The following is a 21551-nucleotide window of genomic DNA, read 5'->3' as shown; positions in this document are numbered from 1 at the left end:
GGGGGGGGTTATGGCATGATAATGTCATTATAAAAAAAGAAACACATTTTTGAAAGATGGAAGTGTTTCTGCTCATGTGGGAGAATGAAATCCCCCTCTTTACCTTGGCCATTATCACACTTATTAGTGTATTTTCTAAATACCTCAACTGGAAAATTGGCTGGTTGGTTGGTAAATTGGTTGGTTGGGTTGTTGATTAATTGGTTGTTTTTTTAGTTGGTTGGTTGGTTGGTACATTGGTTGGGTTGTTGATTAATTGGTTGGTTGTTTAGTTGGTTGGTTGATTGCTTGGTTGGTTGCTTGGATGGCTCGTTGTTTAGTTGGTTGGTTGGTACATTGGCTGGCTGGTTGGTTGATTGGTTGGTTGGTTGGTTGGTTGGTTGTTTAGTTGGTTGGTAGGTTGGTTGGTACATTGGTTGGCTGGTTGGTTGATTGGTTTGTTGGTTTTTTTGGTTGGTAGGTTGGTTGGTACATTGGCTGGCTGGTTGGTTGATTGGTTGGTTGGATGGTTGGTAGGTTGGTTGGTTGCTTGCATAAACAAAGTGAAGCTAACAACACAAATACAACATGAAGGAAAAAATATGAGACTTGACTTCAAATTGTAAATACAAATAAAATAAAATATAAATGAAGAAAAGAAATATGTAACACTTAAAATGGGTAAGAACTAAAGGTAAGTGAAATTTACATTGTAAATGGATAAGATAACAATATAAGCATGATACAGTATAAGTGGTTATCAACTTTGTGGACAGAATCCCAACATTTATGAAACCTTTGATGTGGCATGACTGGATTGGAGAAAGTCATAGGCATCATGTCTAGTGACATGTCTGATGGTGTATTGAGCAAGTTCTTAAGATACTTTTTAAAACCAACTCTGACTTGCCAATTGGTGTTCAGACCAAACCCGAGGGTCAATACAGAATAGATACAGTTTTACCTTCATGGATGCTGAGGTTGGAGACTCCAGGAAAGAGGTCTACGGGAAGACCAAGAGGAGGTTCATGGATGGAGAGAAGGAGGACATAAGAGTGGTTGTATGAGTGAGGAGGATGTGGATGATGGAGGCCAATGACCTTTAAAAAACAGAAAAAGAAGACACCTTCAAGTGTCTTGTCTTACTAAACTTAAGAATTAGGTATTTCACTGATTTAACCTTTTGTCTGAAAAATAAATAAATAATATCAAGATATAACTAAAGTGAGGTTAGAGTGTGGGGATAAAAAAAATGAAAAATCTTCATGCATGTCTTATCTTTACCTTACTCACCTTTACATGTTATCTAAGTACTCACTACAACTTTTGTTGGCCCACAGTGCTTATAGAAACAAATGTGCATGAACATTCGGAGTCTACAGGGTTACAAAGCGATCTAAGATATTAAAAACTTCACGCTGTCCACCTGCTTAGCTCGAACTGGTTTGCTCATTTTTTGCCAAGTAGACAGCCCATATTCACCTGTAAGGGCAATTGTGCAAATGCATACTTCAAAGTTTGACATGGTTTAAAATGATATGAATAATTCTTACCCATTTTAATCAAAAATAGTTCTGGATCTTTTACTGATCCATCGTTTTACTGGTGATATGTTTTATGTAAGTTGGAGCAGTTGGACCCCTAAAGTAGTTCTCCATCTTCTCAGAGGAGCAGGAACATGTTTTATGACGTGCTGTTTTATTTTAAGAATGTGGTTGTGTTTTCTTCCCTGCAGCACAGAGGTATGACACGTCTGAAAACATGTCATCATGCGGGCTGTTCACACTGCAGGGTTTGGGGGCATCACAGATCAGAGTCCAGCTCTGCAGGCTTATGCTCTCTCAGTTCTCAGCTTTCCATCAGAGTCCTTCATGAATAATTGGTAAATGCTGTATACCAATATAGTATTTTTCTACCTCAATTGAGGCCCAAAGTGTTTTTCTATCAGCAGCAGCAGCTCAGACGTGACCCCTTTAAATGTGAGATTTTACACTGTAAAGTCTCATGACTTTGGATGAGTTGGAAGATAGAAAAGGAGCAGAAAAGAGCTTAAAGACTGATAAAAACATTCATTATTGATTAATTGGATCACAAATGATTGCAAAATACTTATGTAAAATAATCTGATTGTTTTCTACTTGATTGTATTAATTTGATTCATTAAATTGATCAGCATGGATTTGTAGGGTATTGAAGGTTAGGCATCCAATAAGCATCAAACACTTCTACCTTTTGTATTTTTTATTGGTTTATTCTGTAATTGTTTTGTAAATTATGCAAATGACAGACTAAACCAATAAACCAATCAATCAATTATAATAATATCTGTAGTGAAGTCCCACAGCATAAAGTAATTCACCTGTTTTTCTTGCTTCTCTCTGCAGCTTCCAGACGTCTAACTCTTTGGGAATGTTTGTATTTTCACTGAAATGTAGTTTTTTATGATTGATTTATTTTTTTAAAGATCTAAAATATAAATATTTGGGCTATCTATAGCTCCTGGTGACTAAATATGAGACAGAGTAAAGAGCTGTTTTATAAAACGTATGTCTCACTGCATTTTGACCCACATTTATTTGTTATAACTGTCGATCAATTCATGGCATTCAGAAAAATTGCATGTGCAATAAAAGTAAATCAACATTGGAATAACATTCGGATTTATACATATATTTTTAAAACAGTCATCTACACAATTGTTTATCTTTTTCAACAGCTCTGTAAAAAAATGCAGATTCCCAATGGTTGAGATGCCTTCAGTCAAAAATCTATGAAAATCTGTCACAAATTTTTCCAATTTAAAACAAAAGAAATAAAATGACGTTTGAAGTTATTGTGCTCAAAAATGATCTAACAAGGTGAAGTTGTATGTAATGACACAAAAAAGCAAATTTACCTAACTGGACAAAATCTGTGCAGATGATTTTATGTTTTAAAATGTACAAATATGTTAGTCTTTAATAATTAATGTACTTTATTTATGAAGTTCCATTTTACATCTGGGTTAATTTCAAGTTAAAACAAAGAATCATAGAAAATTACCAAACCAATGAAAAGCAACATTTATTCTAAAATCTTCTACCTTAATGTCTGCTGTCCTCTCAGTCTTCATCCTTTTCTTATCAAACCTTTTCCTCTTTACACACTCCAAAACTTCTTCATTTAACGACCAAGTCTCTTTGTCTGCTTTTCTCATTTTTTTGAACATTTCTTCAAGCAGATCAAAGACCCATTCAGAACTCTTATTCAAGGGCGACATGACCAAGAGGTCGGCAGAACACGTCGTAAAACAAAACAGTTTAACAATAGAGGAAAGACAAATAAAAAGACAATAAAAAGAAAAACCATAAAAGAAAGTCAAAATTGTACATAAAACAGGCATTTGGGAGTAGAAAAGTTAAGAAGCAGAAGAGGAACAAATTAGAAACATAAGCAGTGTTCAAAGGACTTTCCTTTATTTTTACGATAATATGAGAAGAAGTGAGAGGAATAAAATTCGACAGCTTCATCTCAGTTTCTACAGGCGAAAGATGCAGCAGAACTCAAAGCTTATTTCCCCAAATTGATCCTAACACAGTCCAACGAGAATAAAGAGCGCCATGACCTCTTGACCTTTGTGGAGAAGAACTTTAAAAACTTGGAGAAGAGTTTTGTAGATTAGAGTCATCAGTGGGAATTTCTACACATAGTTTAGAGACTAAAGGCATTTTGCTGAGGCATTCATGTACAAAATAAAACCATGATCTAATTATAGTAAAAACGCTGATACCAGGAGTTTACGGGCTCTGAAGGAAAAGCTGGATTTATTTGTGTAATAGAATTCACCCTCAATTGTAGAATTTGTGCCTCAAAAGGTATTTAGTTTATTTGACAGGAACCATGTACAGGAGCATTAATCAAAGAGAAGATGCTTTGCACCAGACTGGAGCTCCCAGATCTAGTTTCCATCTACAGTCCCAAAGACAAACCCAAGAATGAACAGTTAGCATAACAAATGCAATGCAATTACATAACAAGTACAATTATTTCATAATGAAAAACAGAAAGGGAGAGAAACACTGTAAAAAAAGTTTTAAAAAATTACCATTTTTAATTTTATTTTTATTTACGTTGACATTTTCAATTCCAAATAGTAGGATGAAGCCTCTTGCAATGAAACATCTCATTTTCAAGAGGGTCCTTCTTTGTAGTAAATGAACCAATTCAGACAAGCCTGGTAGAGCAACAATCAGTGAAGAAAAACTAAACAAAACGAATTTGACAGTAACAGATGACACACACCTCCTCACAATATACACCTCTCCTCCTAATAACAGTTCATAACAAAAACTTACAAAGCCAAATGCAGTGGCTTCCATTGCAAAAAAGAGGACACAAACACAAAAGTTATGCACATTAAAAAAAGGCAAAATAAACAAGAAAATGTGCATTACCTGCAATAATGCTATGTGAATGCTTTTTGCTGAAAGTAGTCACTGAAAATGCTGAAGCTTTTTGCTGAAAATGGTGATGACATTTACTTTAATTGCTGAAGGGATTTGCTGAAAATGCAAAAGCTATTTGCAAAATGTTGTATTTGCTAAAAGACTAGAAAATTTGTTAGAGCTTGACCTAAAGTTCTGAAAATTTTGCAGTAAAATTGCTTAAAAATCCCTAATATGTGCTAATTTGGCAAAGATATTTAGTGTGTTGCTTAAATATGAGCTAAACTTCAAATTAGCTGAAAAAAAAACCTTAGAAGAGGCCAAACTAATCAGAAAAAAAGCTAGAATGTTGCTTAATTAGGCTACTAGCTAAACTCCAAAATTGCCTAAAATTCCTCAGTAAAAAAAAAATTTGTCAAAAATGTTTCTAAAATAGCAGCTGAACTCTAAATTACCCCCCAAAAACCTAGAAGACAACAAATTAGCCAAAAACATTAGCATGTTGCTAAAATATTAGCTAAACACCAATTAGCCTAAAAAACTAGATGCCAAATTACCCAAATGAGCTAGCATAATGCTGATATAACAGCTCAATCTCATTTTTTAATTTTTACTATAAAAGATTAAAACAGAATATATTTAAAAGCTTGTTGCAGCAACAAGGGTAAAAAAAATCAGAACTTTAGCAAAGAAGAAACTCCGCTTTGGCACATGTGATCACCAAGTGAAATCCAAAACCAACATGGTGGAGAAGCTGATCGTTCTTCTTCTGACCTTCATCATAATATTTATCTTTTCTATGAAGATAACAATAAGAAAGTCCTCTCTTTTATTCTTGTTTTTATTTTGTTCTTCCTCTAATGCGGGACAGAAAGTCGTCAAACTCGGAAGTACCGCTGAAAGCGTCCATCATTCAGATACAGCTACTGGGAGAGTCTCTGAATGATCTCATGAACCCAGACATGGAGACCTGATTACCAATGCTTTAGTAGAACTCTTCAAAAGAAATAAGCCTGATCTCTCAACATCATCCGTGTCTTTCATGTATTGCAGATGAGATATACAGTCAATACTTACATGTAGCGATGAGGCTGAAAACGTTGGACAGTGGCTCCTCCCACACGCATCTAGTTTATGAACATGTTTTTAGACAAGCGTCCAACGTGAATTGGACATGTAATTTGTATTCGGTGTGAACGCAGCATTGAGAACCTCCTGATCTCCCAAAGCTTGTTTCAACTCCTCCCTAAAAGATTCCCACCCCTTTGTTAACTCTAACTTCTTCACCCCTCCACTGCTTTTGTTCTTTCATCTTCTTCACTACCAGAGTAATCCTCCCAACACCACCCAGTGAGATACTTGTGAATGAAGTCCATACATCTGTCCGTCTGGACCAAAATCTCAGTGATTTGGGTATAAAATTATACTTATATTTTTATAGTTTTAGGACTATTTAAAATGTATTTTTAACTCTGAAGCTTGAAGTTCTTAACAGCAGACTTTGGTTTCTACGTTTATTTGAGCAACCAATTATAAGAAACTGTTACAGCTGAGATACTACTACATCCGCCATTCATTTGATAGACAATTTAATTTTCAAACAAAACCTAACACATCTGGGTGCTACATACACACAAAACAGTCAAATACTATCAATATTATTATTATCAACCACCAAAAAACAAACGTGAGCTCACGTGCTCCCTCTTCACTTTCTGTTATTTCAGTGCAAGTTTATGTCAAATCCAATTCCTAAATAAGAGATAAACAAACATGAAATACATTAACTGTTGTATGGTAACATGAAGACATACTGTATAATAAAACATCTTGAATATCTAAAAAAAATAATAATAAAGTATTACATTGACAGCATACACAGAAACAGATGAAGGTGTGCGATCAACCCAGTTTCAAGGGATTGCGAAACCTCTCAGCCTTTGCTGTAATTGAACAGGAAATACACAGTTATGGTTATGAAAATAAGTGAATTTATTTAAATCCTATGAAAATGTAATTTAAAGCACAGATTAGTGGACATGTATTTCATCGTATGACTCTAGGGATTTGAGTCTCAGGGCAGACACTCTACCACAAGGCCACTGAGCTGTTGGTCATTACTATTCATCTTCTGATGGTGGTGTGGATGATGATCCTCCCCTCCCGGCATGTACCTGCATTCTATGCTATCTGGCTACACTCAGCTACGACTTTGCAGACCATTCTCCTCGAGATTCAATCATACGACACCTCATTGATCATCTATATTCTGGAAAAATATCTTCACCACCATTTTTCTAGTGAAGTCCACCACCATCTGTCTTGCTGTCCAGAGCACCAAACTTCTCCATCATTCCCTCGTCATCCGTATTTCTTTTAAAGTCTGCTCCAATCCCTACTTTCTCTCCTCTAGAGATACCCGCCACCTCCTCATCCATCTCCCTCCAGGATTTTTCCTCCACTAGTTCACAGAACACTTTCAACATCCCACCTCTGCATTTACCTAGACTTGGGATTAGAACATGAAAGCGTTGAATTTTGTCCCCTTGTGGTTGCCTTACAAGTTTTAAACTTCGTTTAGGAGCAATTAGAGAAACCAAATGTCTAACTTTAAGTCCCAAAACTCTTAAAAATCCTTCAATAATTGATTGTATTACAGTAAAAGTGTCTCAGTGTCACAATTCTGCATTGCACAAAGGAGACAGTCGCACCCGAAAAGTCTTTTTTGCTGCAGATGTTGCTTCAAATCCTTTCTGAGAAACAAGGAGGACGTTGAACAAAGACACCGAGGTGCCTCAGACTGTCTGCTCCTCAGCATGAAAGCTTGTGTGCGTGGGAGACGATCACCCTCGTCTGCTCAGGTCCCTTTCCTTCACTGCTGTCTTCCTTCCATTCCGATACAGCAGCTTGGAAAGAAGGAGTAAGTCTCTCTGTTTCAAGAGGTTTGGAATTTGTCTCTTAGCAACACGACATACATTGGCGTGAGACTGGGACTTGGTGTGCATGTGGTAGAAGCGCTTTAACCAGCTGAGTGCGGCTTTTTCAGTGTCGTACATGCGGTTGTTTTGTGTTGCGTTCCTCTTGTGTCGTCACGCCACCAGACACATTCTTCATTGACAGCCAACGACACTTCCTTCCTCTGCCAAAGCGCACGACAAGCTGAATGGAAACTGGTGACATGCTGCTGTTTTGTCACAAGGCCGGAGGCTGTGACCATGAGAGTCCAAGTCGCACACACGGTTCATGAGAATATAGATGGGGGGCCTCTGTTGTCACCCACATGACCGTCGTGATGTCACCAACCTTGGCTTTGAGAAGTCTCTATACAACCTCAACCTCACTGCAAAAACAAGAAGCCTAAAACCAGGAAATATTTAGGAGAAAATCTCTAGAAAGAAGTCAATCTTCTGTCCATGCAGAAGTCTTTTTACTTAAAGTGCCTAAAACTGTGCTATTCTAAGTCTTTCTGCGTAAACTATATCCATATATATGATCATAAATTACCTCTGCCACACTCAATAACATGTTTATTATAAAATACAGTTATTTTGTTGAGCTGAGAAGTAAGACAATTCGATGTCTGAGGCTCCGCCTTTTGCTACTTGTGGGTGTCGCCCATTTCATGACGTCTTTCGACCACAAAAACAAACAACATCTGTATTTTGCAAAGACGGATGTGTATATTGTGTACATAAAACAGGGGTCACCAACCCTGTTCGTCGAGGGCTACAGTAATTTCAGCAGTAATCGCTGCTCACCTGGATCAGGTGTGTTCAGTCAGTCAGAAACTGGGCTGATTCAATCCAGCTAACCAGCATCTACCGACGCAGGGTTAGCTGTAAAACAAGCGGGGTGGTAGCCCTCGAGGAACAGGGTTGGTGACCCCTGATTTAAAATGGAAGCGTTTTGCCAATCGCCACTAGCTCAAGGGAGAAAGTGTGTGTGTGTGTGTGTTAGCCTGGGGATGGTGCTAGTAGTGCAAACGCTTCCCGGAAAGGGGCTGATCCCCCACTTTGTGATGTCACAATTAGGGTTGGGCACCCAAATTTGATTTCAAGAAGGAACCATTATGATTTACGAGGTCACACTGAAAGCAAAAGAAGAAGCTGTTGCAATTGGTTCCTCATTTTGTTGTTTAGTTTCATTTGTCTTAGGACATGTCAATCACTTCTACTCTATTCAGTATGTTGAAGTCCTAGCCAATCCGGCTGCATTTCATGGCAGCTCTAAAGGTACTTTAGTAAAAAGTCTATGTAAATGCGCATAGGGCTTTGCACGTTTGCATAGACTTTTCATTGAAAGTGGGGGCTTGAATGCCCGCCGAAGCAGCCAGTGTGTGAGCACCAGGTCGCTGCGTCGCAGTAGCCAATCAAGAACTTAGCTTTGGGTGTGTGATGTTTTCATTAGGGCTGGGAATCACTGGGTACCTCACGATACGATACGCGATACATGGCTCACGATATCGATAATATCGCAATACTGCGATAATTGCGAAGCGCGTGCCCAGTTCCCACAGCAAACAGGAAGTAAGTGATCGCTGACATTCTAGCGCTCAGACAAAGTCACTTCTTACCGGCTGGATCTCCTACAGATGGAGGATAAATGCTGACAGGTAGACATGCTTCACACACGCGCTACAGAGCCTGTATCTCACCGGAGCTTCTCCCGAATGAGCGCGTGCATCGCTAATAAAAGTCCGATGCAGCGCGCCCAGCTGCGCAATAGTTCGGCCGCGCGACTCAGACGCTCATCGCTACAGCCTCTTCAAATGAAAATATAATATCGATACTTAGTGTGAGCCCATCGAGAATCGATCACAGGACTAAATATCGCGATATATCGCAATATCGATATTTTGGCACACCCCTAGTTTTCATTCACCCAATCAGCAGGTCAAATTCTAATCCAATACGAGCGTTTCTATCCTGTCACACCGCTGCGGTTCTCTGGCTGCAGCCAGCTTCCCGGACTTCAGCGGAACTCGCTTGCTAAGTATGCCAGCAGACAAACAGCCGCTGCGAGGGGTGGGGGCCGCCAGTCTGAGACCCCTGGTATAGATCAATTTGATCCTCCGACAGATCAAACTGGTGGGTTTATAGAAATATACGTCAATGAAGTGAATTCATCGTTTATTGCAGACGGATGGACAGTAGGTGGCCCCTCCCCTGTTTTCATTCTGGGGAGTTTAACTCCGTCTCAGCTGAGACTGTTGGGATCTGCTGGTTTCTGCCACCGTCTTTTGACACAGTGAAACTTGAGATTTGAGCTCCACTGGAGAGAGACGGGAGATTTCAGAGAAAAGAGGAAGACCCGGAGCAGAACCCTCCCCCCCCCCACCATCTTCTCTTCTGCTTTCTCGTCTCTTCTACAAAATGAGCCTCCTATACCTTTGAATGTTTCTTCTTGCTGGGGGGACTCCTTTTACAGTTACACAGGTCCAGACAGTATCCGTTCCCTCCCCGTGTTAAAGCTCAGCAGTAAGCGTTTCCCGCTTCCTGTCCAGAGCTGAATCAGCTTCCAGGAATGTACAAGCTCTGACTCACACTTCCTCCTGGATATGACAGAGCTTCCTTTCCTCCGCCAACCAATTTAGCCTTTCTGTCCTCCCTCCACCATCCTTCCTTTTTACTCACCCAACGCCACCCAGTCTACTTCCTCTGACAGTTTGGGCTTTGAGAGACGACCTCCAGTGGAATATGTGAGTCCTTGGCGCGGCGTTGGTGTTTGCTCAAAGGCAGATCAGCTGAAGCGGGGCACCGAGGAGGGGCCGCTCCGCCGCCTCAGTCATTAAGCTTCTGAGTCATTTCAGTTTAATTTGTCCTGTCTATTTTTAGTAACTTGCTGCTGGCCTTATGATCATTTACAGGAGCCCAACAGATGGGTCTCTGTTGCACGGGGAGACTAACAACAGGTCCATTACTGTCTCCTGAGCAGGTGAACTACAGTTCACCACTTATTAACACAATTAACCCGTGCGGTATGTGGGTCTGTTATCATCAGGTTAGACGCAATCTGAAGATTTTTATTCCCATTTTGATAACTTGTAACGCAACACGGTTTTATTTTAAAATACCAGGTAAATAAATAAAATTACCTAAATAAATAATAAAAGGTAAATATTTGTTTTTAATTTATTTTGATTTCGAGTTTCTCTTCTAAAATAAAATGAAAGGAACACTCTTAAAGACTCTTGGTGTTTTTAACTTGTTCTTGTAGCATTTTTCTCATGATCTAAGTAATATATATATATAAATTCATTTAAGATTAAAACTGCATTTCTGAATATTTCTTTATTCAAATCATGTTGGATCAGGAGCAGATGAAAATCCGCAGTTTGAAAATGCTCGGGTTTGACTGACATGGGCGGCGGGTCAAAGTCTTCTTGCTCCACTACAATTCAAATGGATCCACTTGCAGACAAATAGATCCATAAACGTCTTCATTTTCCTCGTTTGAGCTGGAATCTGAATCAAAACTATACGGCTGGATGGCTCTGATATTGCTTGCCATTTTTTTTTACTATGCTAATGTTAGCTTGGAGTTATAAAGGGGGCTATAAGCTAGCAGAAATTAGTGTAAATAAAGGGATGATGGTAAATAAGTGGAGGCTTACTTGGGGAATTTCTAATGAACTCCTGCTGCTCTGCAGGAAATATGCCTTTTTTGTTATTATTTCGGCTAAAAACTGAATAATCATAACTTAAAGTAAGTTTACAACAGAAAACAATATAGTTGGAGTGGGACTTTCAAACTCTTGGCTAATTTTGTCAACCCGATTCTTGGGCTTTTCATACTAGGATATGTTTTGGTAAAGTTTTTGGAGCAATACTAACTTTTTGGCTTATAGTAGTTTCATTTTTACTTAATTTATGTTTTTTGTGCGATTTTTTTATTTTTTATGAGATAAAATTATCAGAGAAAAGTTAGTTCCCCTTTAACCTTGGAGTTAAAATAACCTAACTCTGAGTTATTACTGTGAATTCTCATAGATGGAGACTTGAGTCTTGAACTGAAATATTCTTTTCATCTTTGTTGCCTCTCTTTAGAACATCATTATGAAACCTAAACATGACAGTTCATTTGTTGGATTTCTTCTGCTGTTTTAATGGCGATTTAGTGCTGTTTCATGCAGGACTTTTGCACATTTTACACGTTCTGGAAATGAACACTCTACTCTGCATTACAGCGAGCAAAAACAGTTTTCAGAGCCAATTAATGCTTTTTAAATAAACCAATTAATCATTTAATGTGCCCCTTTACACTTACACTTAAATGAACTATGAGAGTTAAAACTTAAAGTCTCACTCTAACTATCCTATTTTCAAATCATTCCCAGTGATCTTTTAATTATATTTATGACATTTTATGCCAAAATCCTGATGGCATTTTAAGTGAGCCGTTTTTCTCCTTCAGAATCTACTGGAATGATCATGCTAAAAATAAAAAAAATACAGTAAATCAAAGAACATAAATACTGGAGCTCTGGTGTCAAAGGGCTAAACTGAATTTTTTTGATTCATCACAGAAAAGAAACTTCTCTGCAGTTGTTCCGGTGTCTGACCTGCACCACATGGCAACAAGATCAAACTACACTGAAGGATTTTTGTGGAAACTGTTCGAAATGATAAATGTAGAAGAAAAAAAATGGGAAAAGTTGTGTTTGGTAGAAGATTTTCTTGTAACAATCCTCCTTGGCACTACATTTCTCTCTTCATTAAGCTCTGTTCTATTTCAAACGCTGCCACGTTTGTAAAGGAAGATGAATTTGTGGGATGAGCAGCAGAGCTGGGTATGTGGGCTGTGCAAACCAAAATTTGGCCAAATCTGGTCTTCTGATGCCAAACAGATTATTCTGGTATTGACTGTTGTTTGGTGGATTGGACGATTGAAGCCTGAAAATGGAGAATATTTGCCAATTTGACAGTTAAATAATCTAACAAGCAGGAGCCTGTGAAAACAATGAAGTCACAAACATGATGCTCTGTGAGTGCTGGTAAAGGAAGCCAATACGGTCACTCTGGAACACTCTGATTCCACAAGTGTTTAGTGGGATCATGGGCAGCATCCGTGGAAGAGCTGTCGGACAAACGTGGAGGCGGTTGTTGGAGGACAGATGGTCCCAGACAGTGGAGAAACTGGACTGCTACTACCTCCAGAATCTCTCCTTAGGATCCATGGATGCTGCCCGTACTCATACATGTTCTTTTTCCAGTGAATGAGTAGCCATCCGCAGCCTGACGCTGCTTCCACAAGATAAATGTTTCCTTTTTCTGACTGAGTCAGACTCTAAAGTCCAGCTTTTGGAATCCGGACACCAGCGTGAAGGAAAAAAAAGTTATTCTTGCCCACTTTGAGGTTTGACTCTGACGTCTTCTTTTGAAAAATGGCCGCTATAGATGGGACTGTAAAACCACTAAAGTTAAGTGCTTGAGTTTGGTTTCTGTCATGGTTTCCCTGTCAGCTCAACAGATTTTCATTCCCAAGTCGTCACATATTGACGTTTGTTTCCACGTCACTTTTTGACCTTTAGGGTGTCCCAAACTCATCGTTTTGTGACCTGCTAGCTGTTTGTAAAATCAAGGGTCTGCAACCCTTACGAAGTGGTACTGAAGTACCAGATGCGTTACAAGATGCGCACTGCTCCTCAGGACACATCCAGTACCAGTACCCTAACCTTAACCCAGTACTGGTTCGTACCCAGTACTGTGTCAGTTTGCCTCCAGTACCGTGTCAGTTTGCACCCACCGGTATGGGTCCGATACCGTATCTGGTCCAGTGTTGGGTCAGGTATCCTAACCCAGTACTGGTACCCTAACTTTTACCCAGTACTGATTTGAGCCCAGTTTGTGCCCAGCACCGGGTTTGGTACCGGTATGGGTACCACATCTAGTCCAGTGTCAAGTTAGGTACCCTAACCCAGTACCGGTAAGCTAACCTTAACCCGGTATGGTTTGTGCCCGGATACGCGCCCAGTACCGTGTCTGGTACCGGTATGGGTCAGATATCGCATCTGGTTCGGTGTGGGGTCAGGTACCCTAACCCAGTAATGGTACCATAACTTTTACCTGGTATTAATTCGAGCCCGGTTTGCGCCCAGTACTGCGTCTGGTCAGTTTGGGTCCAGTACCACAGGTCGTCCGGTGTCGGGTTAGGGTACAGGCTTTGGCTACGCATCGCGGTATTGGACTGGGTCTTGTTTTACAGATCCGTCATTTAATGGGAACAGCAAGTGCGGGTGGCTGTGGCATAGCTGTAGGGCGGTCGACCCCTGACCAAAAAAGACTTCGAGTTCGATTCCCGCCTTGCCCACCCATGTGTCAAAGTGTCCTTGGGCAAGACACTGAATCCCAAATTGCCTCTGGTGGAAGGTTGGTGCCAGTGTTTGGTTCTGTGACCATAAGGTGATTTAGGCGTTCAAGAAAGGTAGTAAAGCGTTATACAAGTGTACACCATTTAGTACGTCAAAATGTGACTTGGTGGGGTCCTCAACCAAACATCAATATGTGACAACTTGGCAGTGAGAATGTGTTGGTCAGTCACACCCGGTTTAGGCAACCAGTCACTCACAGCTGTCTTGACTTCACTTAATGATCCTCAGCGAATTTTAGTCTCTGGTCTTCAGTTTTTTTCCTCCATAGTTTTTCATGTCTGAGTTTTGTTCAATGTTTAAGTTTCTCCCACCACCTGGTCTTCATTCTAGACCAGTCTCAGACTGTCCTCAGCAGCAAGATACATAAACCGGGCGTTCTTGAATGCACAGTACTGTTCCCACGACAGTACTTCTACCCTACACTAAGGCATGTCCACCACCTACAGTTGGAAGAGTCTTGGTGCAAAATGTCAAAGCGGTAGAAAATGAGTTAATATATTTCTCCAAGCTTTTGTGTCACAGATCTATTTCAATAAATGAAAAGAGTCTTCATGTCGTAGGATTGCTCTTGGACACAAACTGTGATTATTCATTTATCCTCCATGATCAGTCTTCATACAGTCAGCACTGTCCTTGAATTAAAAGAAACCTATCAGTGCATCATTATCAAATCTTATTTCCTGATTGGTCAAAATTCAACCTGGTTTAACTATCAACATGTGTTCAGTCGGCGCATATTTTGTATGTAGAGTCCAAAATCGTTCTTCAGTTTAAGTATTTACATGATTTTCAGTCTGTTGCATTTTTCTGAGTGTCATGGATCCCTGGGTAAAGTCTCACATGCCCCAGGAATGGATGGACCAAAGGCCAAGTCTCCAGAATCTTTTTTTTTTAGGAATTGTTTCTTCTCAAGTTCCTAATTTTTCAGTAATTTTCAAGCATGTTTTTAGGATTTTCCTGTTTTATTTTCCATTGAATTACATAAACCACAGTTGAAAATAAAAAACCTACTCTAAATTATCTTGTGTTGTCATATTTTGTTCTATTTTTTATGGCAAATACTTTTTATTGGGTATATTACATCAGGTAAAAATGACCTGACAAAAGTGATGGTGTAACTTTTTGTAGTGAAAGTGATCTAAGGTTAAAAATGTACATAGAAACTCGTGAACTGGAGAGCTTTGAATGTGCATTTACACAGACTTTTTTATTTGTATTTATTTAGCTGGTCGCTTGAGCGTGCACTGCCAGGGCCAGTATGAACAGAGCTTGAGAGGTTCCAGAGGGTCAACAAGACTCAACAATTGTAGTAAAAAAAGAAAAAAAGGGAGAAAAACTGCAAAGAAGCATTCACAACCAAACTGTTCTGATTGTGTTGTCTTAAACCACGTCCACTCAATGCCTTTGTACCGTATGATTCTGGAGTTGAAATTTAAAAGTACTGTTGTTGTTCTTCACTTCCATTCTGTCAACATTTTCTGAATCCCTTTCAGGGTTGCTGGAGCCTATCCCAGCCATTGAGACATTAGGGTAAACTCTGAACAGGTCACAGTCTAACAGGGACACACATGCACACCTAGAGTCATTTAGAGCCACCAATCAACCTATGAAGCATGTTTTTGGTCTGTAGGAGGAAGAGGGAGAACACTCATACGTGCACGGGGAGATTCCACTCAGAAAGAACCCAGCTGGGATTGGAACCAGGATCTTCTCACTGGGAGGAGTTAGTGCTAACCACTGCTCTAGCGTGCAACCTTTGCTTCAAATAAATAAGTTGACGTCCTTGTATTTGCCGTTGTTGCCTAAAGGCCACCTCTTCCACTTTGAGTCTGTATTGTTGTGGAACAACAGCAGCTATGGTTCCACACATCCATCCATGGTTATTTTTTAAGAACTTTTAATATTTTTTTTCTGTTTCATGGTAAAAAGAGATGGAAAAAGTGGAATTTTCTAAGCAGTGTATTAAAAAACAAAGGGTGAAACCATGCCTGTTACTGATGCTGTTCCACACTGGAGGCAGAATCAGCAGCGGGGGGGCACTCAGTCCTGCTGTCAATCACAATCGCATGGTAGAACTTTGTACTCATGATTTCAAGGGTTTTCAGTTTACAATAAAATAATAATAACATCATGATATTGTTTTCATTAATCACACCCTAAAAAATTTGGGTGATACGGAAACCCAAAAGCGGGCTAGAGCTGGATTATATGGGATAGTTTGACCCAACTTTGTGTTGTAAAGTTTGACCCAGCATGTTGGTGTAGCTCTCATCTGTAACCACTCTCCTCCTCTGGACAACCTGGCAGAACCTTATCACACCTGTTCTACCGAAGTGGAGAATTCCCCAGAAATGTCCACTATCCATGTCTTGCCCTTGCTCTTTTCAATGAAACCGTCTGCACATGGATCCTAACATCTCAACCTCTTCACTGCAGATCCTGGACAGCAGGAGCGTCAAACTCAATCACACAAGGGGGAAAATCAAAAACACACCTTAGGTCACGGGCCGAACAGAATAAACATTTATTGAACACTAAAACAACATTTTTTAAACTTTAAAACCGTAACTTTTTAACACAATTATGAGCTAGATATATAGCATTACCTGCGATAATGTGATGCTGTAAACTGAACTTGGCTGCTGAAGATGCTGAAATTGATAGCTAAAAACGCTGAAGCTGATACCCAGCTAAAATATTTGCTAAATGCCAACTTAGCCTGAAAAAAAGGTTACCCAAAACAGCTAGCATGTAGCTGAAAAATAGCTAAACTTCAAAATAGCCCAAAAAGCTAGCAGAATGCCAATTTATAAAACTTTAAAACCCTGACATAATTATGAATATTAAAAACAGGCAGTAATATTAATCCAGAACAAATCAACTTAAACCTTAGATAACTTTCAATATTTTACTTTCCTTAAAAATATATTTTATCAAAATTATACAAGTTGGAAATAACCACAAGATAACATGGGGTCATTAATAACAATAAGATAAAATTATCTGGCCCTTGACTTTGATGCATGTGCTGTACAGGCAGCAAAGTGGACCTTCAGACTACTGTCTTTTTTTCTTTTCCTCCATAAGTAAAGACTGCAGCACCCTTTAGGCTAAAAGCCTCCCTGTGGTAAACCCCCTGCAGCCATGATCTCACTAGCTCCTCCCTTCAGTTCCTTCCTAACTGATCTCATTTTGATGGACATCCAGCAGGTTTGTAAATGTTTTAAAACCCTCACAACCTTTCAGTTATGGTTACATTTCTATCATTAAAGCATAAACTTTTTGGTTTAAAGGATGTAATGATTTTACAAAAAGGATTCCAAAACATATTTAACATTATTTAGAAGTATTTAAACATTGTTAAGTTCCTTCGTCATATAACAGCGTCTTTGCACTTTAAATCTAAAATGATTAAAAAAAGGTTTAAAAAGGTTTTTTTTTTTCTTTTGGTGTCCAAACGTTGATATATGAATAAACAGATTTGCCTGTGATGCCTTTTTTAACGTTTTACTTTTGGTGCTGCAGGACCCGGTTGGTGCCGGCTGCTCCCTCACTGCTGTAGTGAACCAGAGGTCTTTTTTTCTAAACTTTGTGACCAAGCAGGGCCACCAGGAACCTGCACACATACGCACCTCTGTCCCGTGTGACGTCACGCGGTGGCAGGTCCTTCCAGAACGTCAGGCGGCGGAGCTGCGTGTGGTGACGCGCCCAGCGGTTTGTCTGTCATGTTTACACACAACTGGACAATTGCCGGCATGTCACACGTCAACCGGGGAACGGTGAGCGTTCGGAAGGGGCGGTGACGTCACACGGTCATAACTGGGGGAAAACGTTGTGTAATACCTGCGTCATTCTGCACCAGGACAACAGCAGGTCGAAGCCGGCCGAACGGCCTCTAAACAACATCTGTCATGTCATGTGTGAGCGCAGAGGTGGAGTGCCTCTGGTTAGTCAGGGTCCAGTGATTTATACGTGGAAAGCACCAAACTAGCCTGATGCTACCTCCTGGATGGACTTCAAATGGCCAAAAATTGTGCTAAAAGTGAGCTCCCACATCTGCCCACAAGCTTGTCCTACAAAGACATTTGTTCAGACCCATCTGAAGCTCATGTTTGTGTTCAGGCTTCTGAGTCACCCAGGAACCCAAAGGGAGCCCAAAGCCAGAGCCTCTAACGCTTTAGATTTGTTAACAGAGTCTATAAAAAGGGCGGACATCCGTGGAGTTTCCCTGGCTGTCCAGGTAGCACAGCACCTGTCAGAACTTTATGACTAACACAAACAGCGTTCGGACGTTTCCTCCTGCCCTTATCAAAATATTGCTACGCCTTTATTGGTGCATCACCTTCAGAGGCGAGTCATGATGTGCAGACATGTGGTAGACTGTTCCACACACAGGGCCCCAAAATGTGACTAAACGCTGCCACTGTGGAAGGACTCCATCAAAGCGACCATCAGCTGGAGGCTTCACTGATCTCTGGGCTGTCAAGTTAGTCAGAACCGTCATGGCGACCCAAGAAAAACAATGACAATTTATAACACATCATTTGATCTCTCAGAGTTTCTGTCTTTGAGAGCAGGACGCAGGGTCAGCATTTGTGCACACTGCCCCCATGTGGCTGCAGCTTCACACTCACAACAACTCCAAGAAACACTGCAAAAACAAATTATACATCAAAAAACAAATTCCTTTTGAGTTTAAAAAAAAGAAAAAGAAAAACATGTTGTTTCTTCTGCTTTGGTTTGGTTTATTTGCTGCAAACCTATTATTAAAACAACCTATGCATCAAGACTCTCATTAGTAACAGTAATCATTCATTCAGGGATTGAATCCTTTTTAGTTATAGTTAAAAATAGTTTCCATTTGACAGAATTTAAGAAAATAATTAGGGCCAGAGATTGATAAAAAAAATTAACTAATTAATCGCAAATTCAGAAAAAATCAATCACGATTAATTGCAATCATTATTATTATTATTATTTATTTATTTGCTACAGTATTTGCCGACCACTTTTTATCAGCAAATAATCACAATGTGAATTCACACACAAAACTGTACATAAAAAGGTTTATTTTTAACTAATGCTGTCAATCAATTAAAAAAATTGGATTAATTACACTTTTGTGTTTTGATTAATCACCAATAATCACAATCTTTTACTAAGTACATTTTATTTGACAATGTGACATTCTGAACAAAAACAGACCAGAGAACATTTTTATTCCATTTTTATCGTCTGACATTTTAAATTTATCAGACCTTAATGTCTGGAGTATTACTCTGACACTAGTGTCAAAGTCAAGGCCCGGGGGCCGGATCCGGCCCTCCAGTTCATTATATTTTATTGTTATTAATGGCCCAAAAATTCAAAAGAAAAGCTATAAATCACATCTTTCTATATTTTTACTAAAATGTATTTCTTCCTTCTCTTTCCAGCTGTGGTTGTGTTTTTGTGTCTTCAACCACAACCCTTTGAAAGCAGATCTTTTCCTTCCATGCATTTTCCCTGCATGATTCAGGGCTGAGGTCCACACCCACTGATTCCACATTCTCCTGCTGATCATTTCTAACAGGGAAATCCATTCAAACAAACGCAGCGCTCTGTTTTCCAGACAAAAGACGCTCATCTGGCGTCCTCCTAAGCGTGTTTTTTGGTTCCAAATCAGTGAAAGTCAAAAGGCAGGACTAGATTTTGAACCAAATGTGACAAAGCCGTCTCCGTGCTTGTGCCGTTTACGCTGTTCAACAATAATGAGGGCAGACACACAGAAACAAGTTGGAACTGGAATGACTTTGGTTTGCAGGAGAGCTGTCATTGGAAGGATTTCCCTCCTCAGAGTCAGGTCTCCGCTCAGGACCCTGAAAGCGGTTGTGTAATCCATCAGATAAAACAAACCCGTCATTCTGAAGATGCAGACACAGAGAAAACTGATTTTAATCAAAGTTTAAAGGCTTTGATCCAATCACAAAAAGCCTGAAGAAATGCAGGAACATTTGGGACAATTCGTCTGATCATTGATTGGTTGAATTTATCAATGAGAGTCAAAAGCTTCCATTCTTTCATAAGCATTCCTCTCGTTTCAGTCATACAAATATAATTAAAAAATGACAGGATGAAAGGATGTGATCCCAAACATGAAATACGTTCAGAATTGTTGGATTTTTTCCAGTCTGGTGTCAGAATGAAAGACAGAAATGCATGCTGGTCTTAACTTGAGGCAGGAGGAACAGAAAGAAGACCCTGGAGCCTCGTGAGGGTTTTCACTTCCTCTGCACGTCTTCTTCAAAGCTTCCCCTCATGTTAAACTCTCTCCTTTTTATCCTGGAGGCTTCCTTTAGGGGGCGCCACATCTAACCCTCACTCACACTGACCACTCCCTTATGTTCTCCTTCAACTTGGATCACATTAATAATAATAAAGTCCCATGTTAAAGACCTGCTCCGATCCTCTTTTGATCTATTTTCAAACTGTTCTCTGTGATTATTTAAATTATGATTATGACATTTTTAGCCAACATTTTTTTAAAAAGGTGTCATTGTCTAGGACATAGTTTCTGCAGAGTGGCAGTAGTTCATCAGAAATTCACCTCTGAGTTGTGGGTGGGACTGTTGTCACAGAGCAACGCCGCCCCTCTTTCCCTTACAGTTGCTGAGAACTCGGATTAGGGAGCTTGTGGCCCGCCCAGCGTATTTTCTACTCCACAAATAAGATCTTTTTCAGACTGTATTTTTAATTATGCTCCAACTTTGTAAATAAAGAAATACTCATAAATATCATTTATACTTCATTTTCTTCATATGTGTCCTCAAACATAAAAAAATGCTACAAAAACATGTTAAATAAGCAACAATTTCATTGGAGTGGGTCTTAATGGAAACAGCAGAACACAAAGCTATTTTTGAACATATTGAAAGATTTTAAGTGCGTTCTATGGCTAGAAAAGTAAATATAAGGTCACTTATTTGCTCTGGTTTAATTTTGGCTAGTTATAATTACACATTCCTGGCCAAGATGCTTAACAAATGGTAAAAGGAACTTCTTTCCTGTTTTGTCACTGACATTACACTTCCTATTTGCACACGAGTTAATCCAGTGGAAAAAGTGTTTCTTTTATTTTGAAAGTAACAGTAACATAAATACTAACCAGTGTCTTATTTTCTAAATGGTAATGGGTAAATAACTCCTTAAGTGTTGAAGGTTGCAGACCCTTGGTCTAGAGGTGCAGGGCATAACATAAAAAAGAAAGAAAGAAACCCAATTGCCAAAATTAAACCATCAAACTGACTCAAATGTCAAATGCTCTTTTTGTAAATCACACACATAAAAGTTAAACCAAATTGTCCAGAACTACACAGCTAAAGGCCTCACAAAAATCACCACACATGTCCCAGCTCAGTGGCCTTGTGGTAGAGTGTCCGCCCTGAGATTGGAAGGTCATGGGTTGAAATACTGGCTGAGTCATACACTCTAAAAATGGGACCCAGTGCCTCCCTGTTTGACACTCAGCACCAACGGGTTGTGTTGGGGGGTTAAACCACCAAATTATTCCCGAGCACAGCTGTGTCTGCAGCTCACCGCTCCCCGAGGGGATGGGTCAAATGCGGAGAACAAATTTCACACACTGTAGGTGCGTGACAACTAATGGGACTTTAACTTTAAGTGTGTGATAGTTGTGGTAGAGACAGAAATTACAGCCAAAAACTCCCCCCTATGGGGCAGCCAAGTATTTAAAGTCGTCTCATCCGACTCCAGTCTTCTTCTTCCCTCCATCCAATGCA

Source organism: Oryzias melastigma, linkage group LG21 (assembly GCF_002922805.2).
Source record: "Oryzias melastigma strain HK-1 linkage group LG21, ASM292280v2, whole genome shotgun sequence".
Classification (NCBI taxonomy): Eukaryota; Metazoa; Chordata; class Actinopteri; order Beloniformes; family Adrianichthyidae; genus Oryzias; species Oryzias melastigma.
This window is presented reverse-complemented; position numbering follows the sequence as displayed.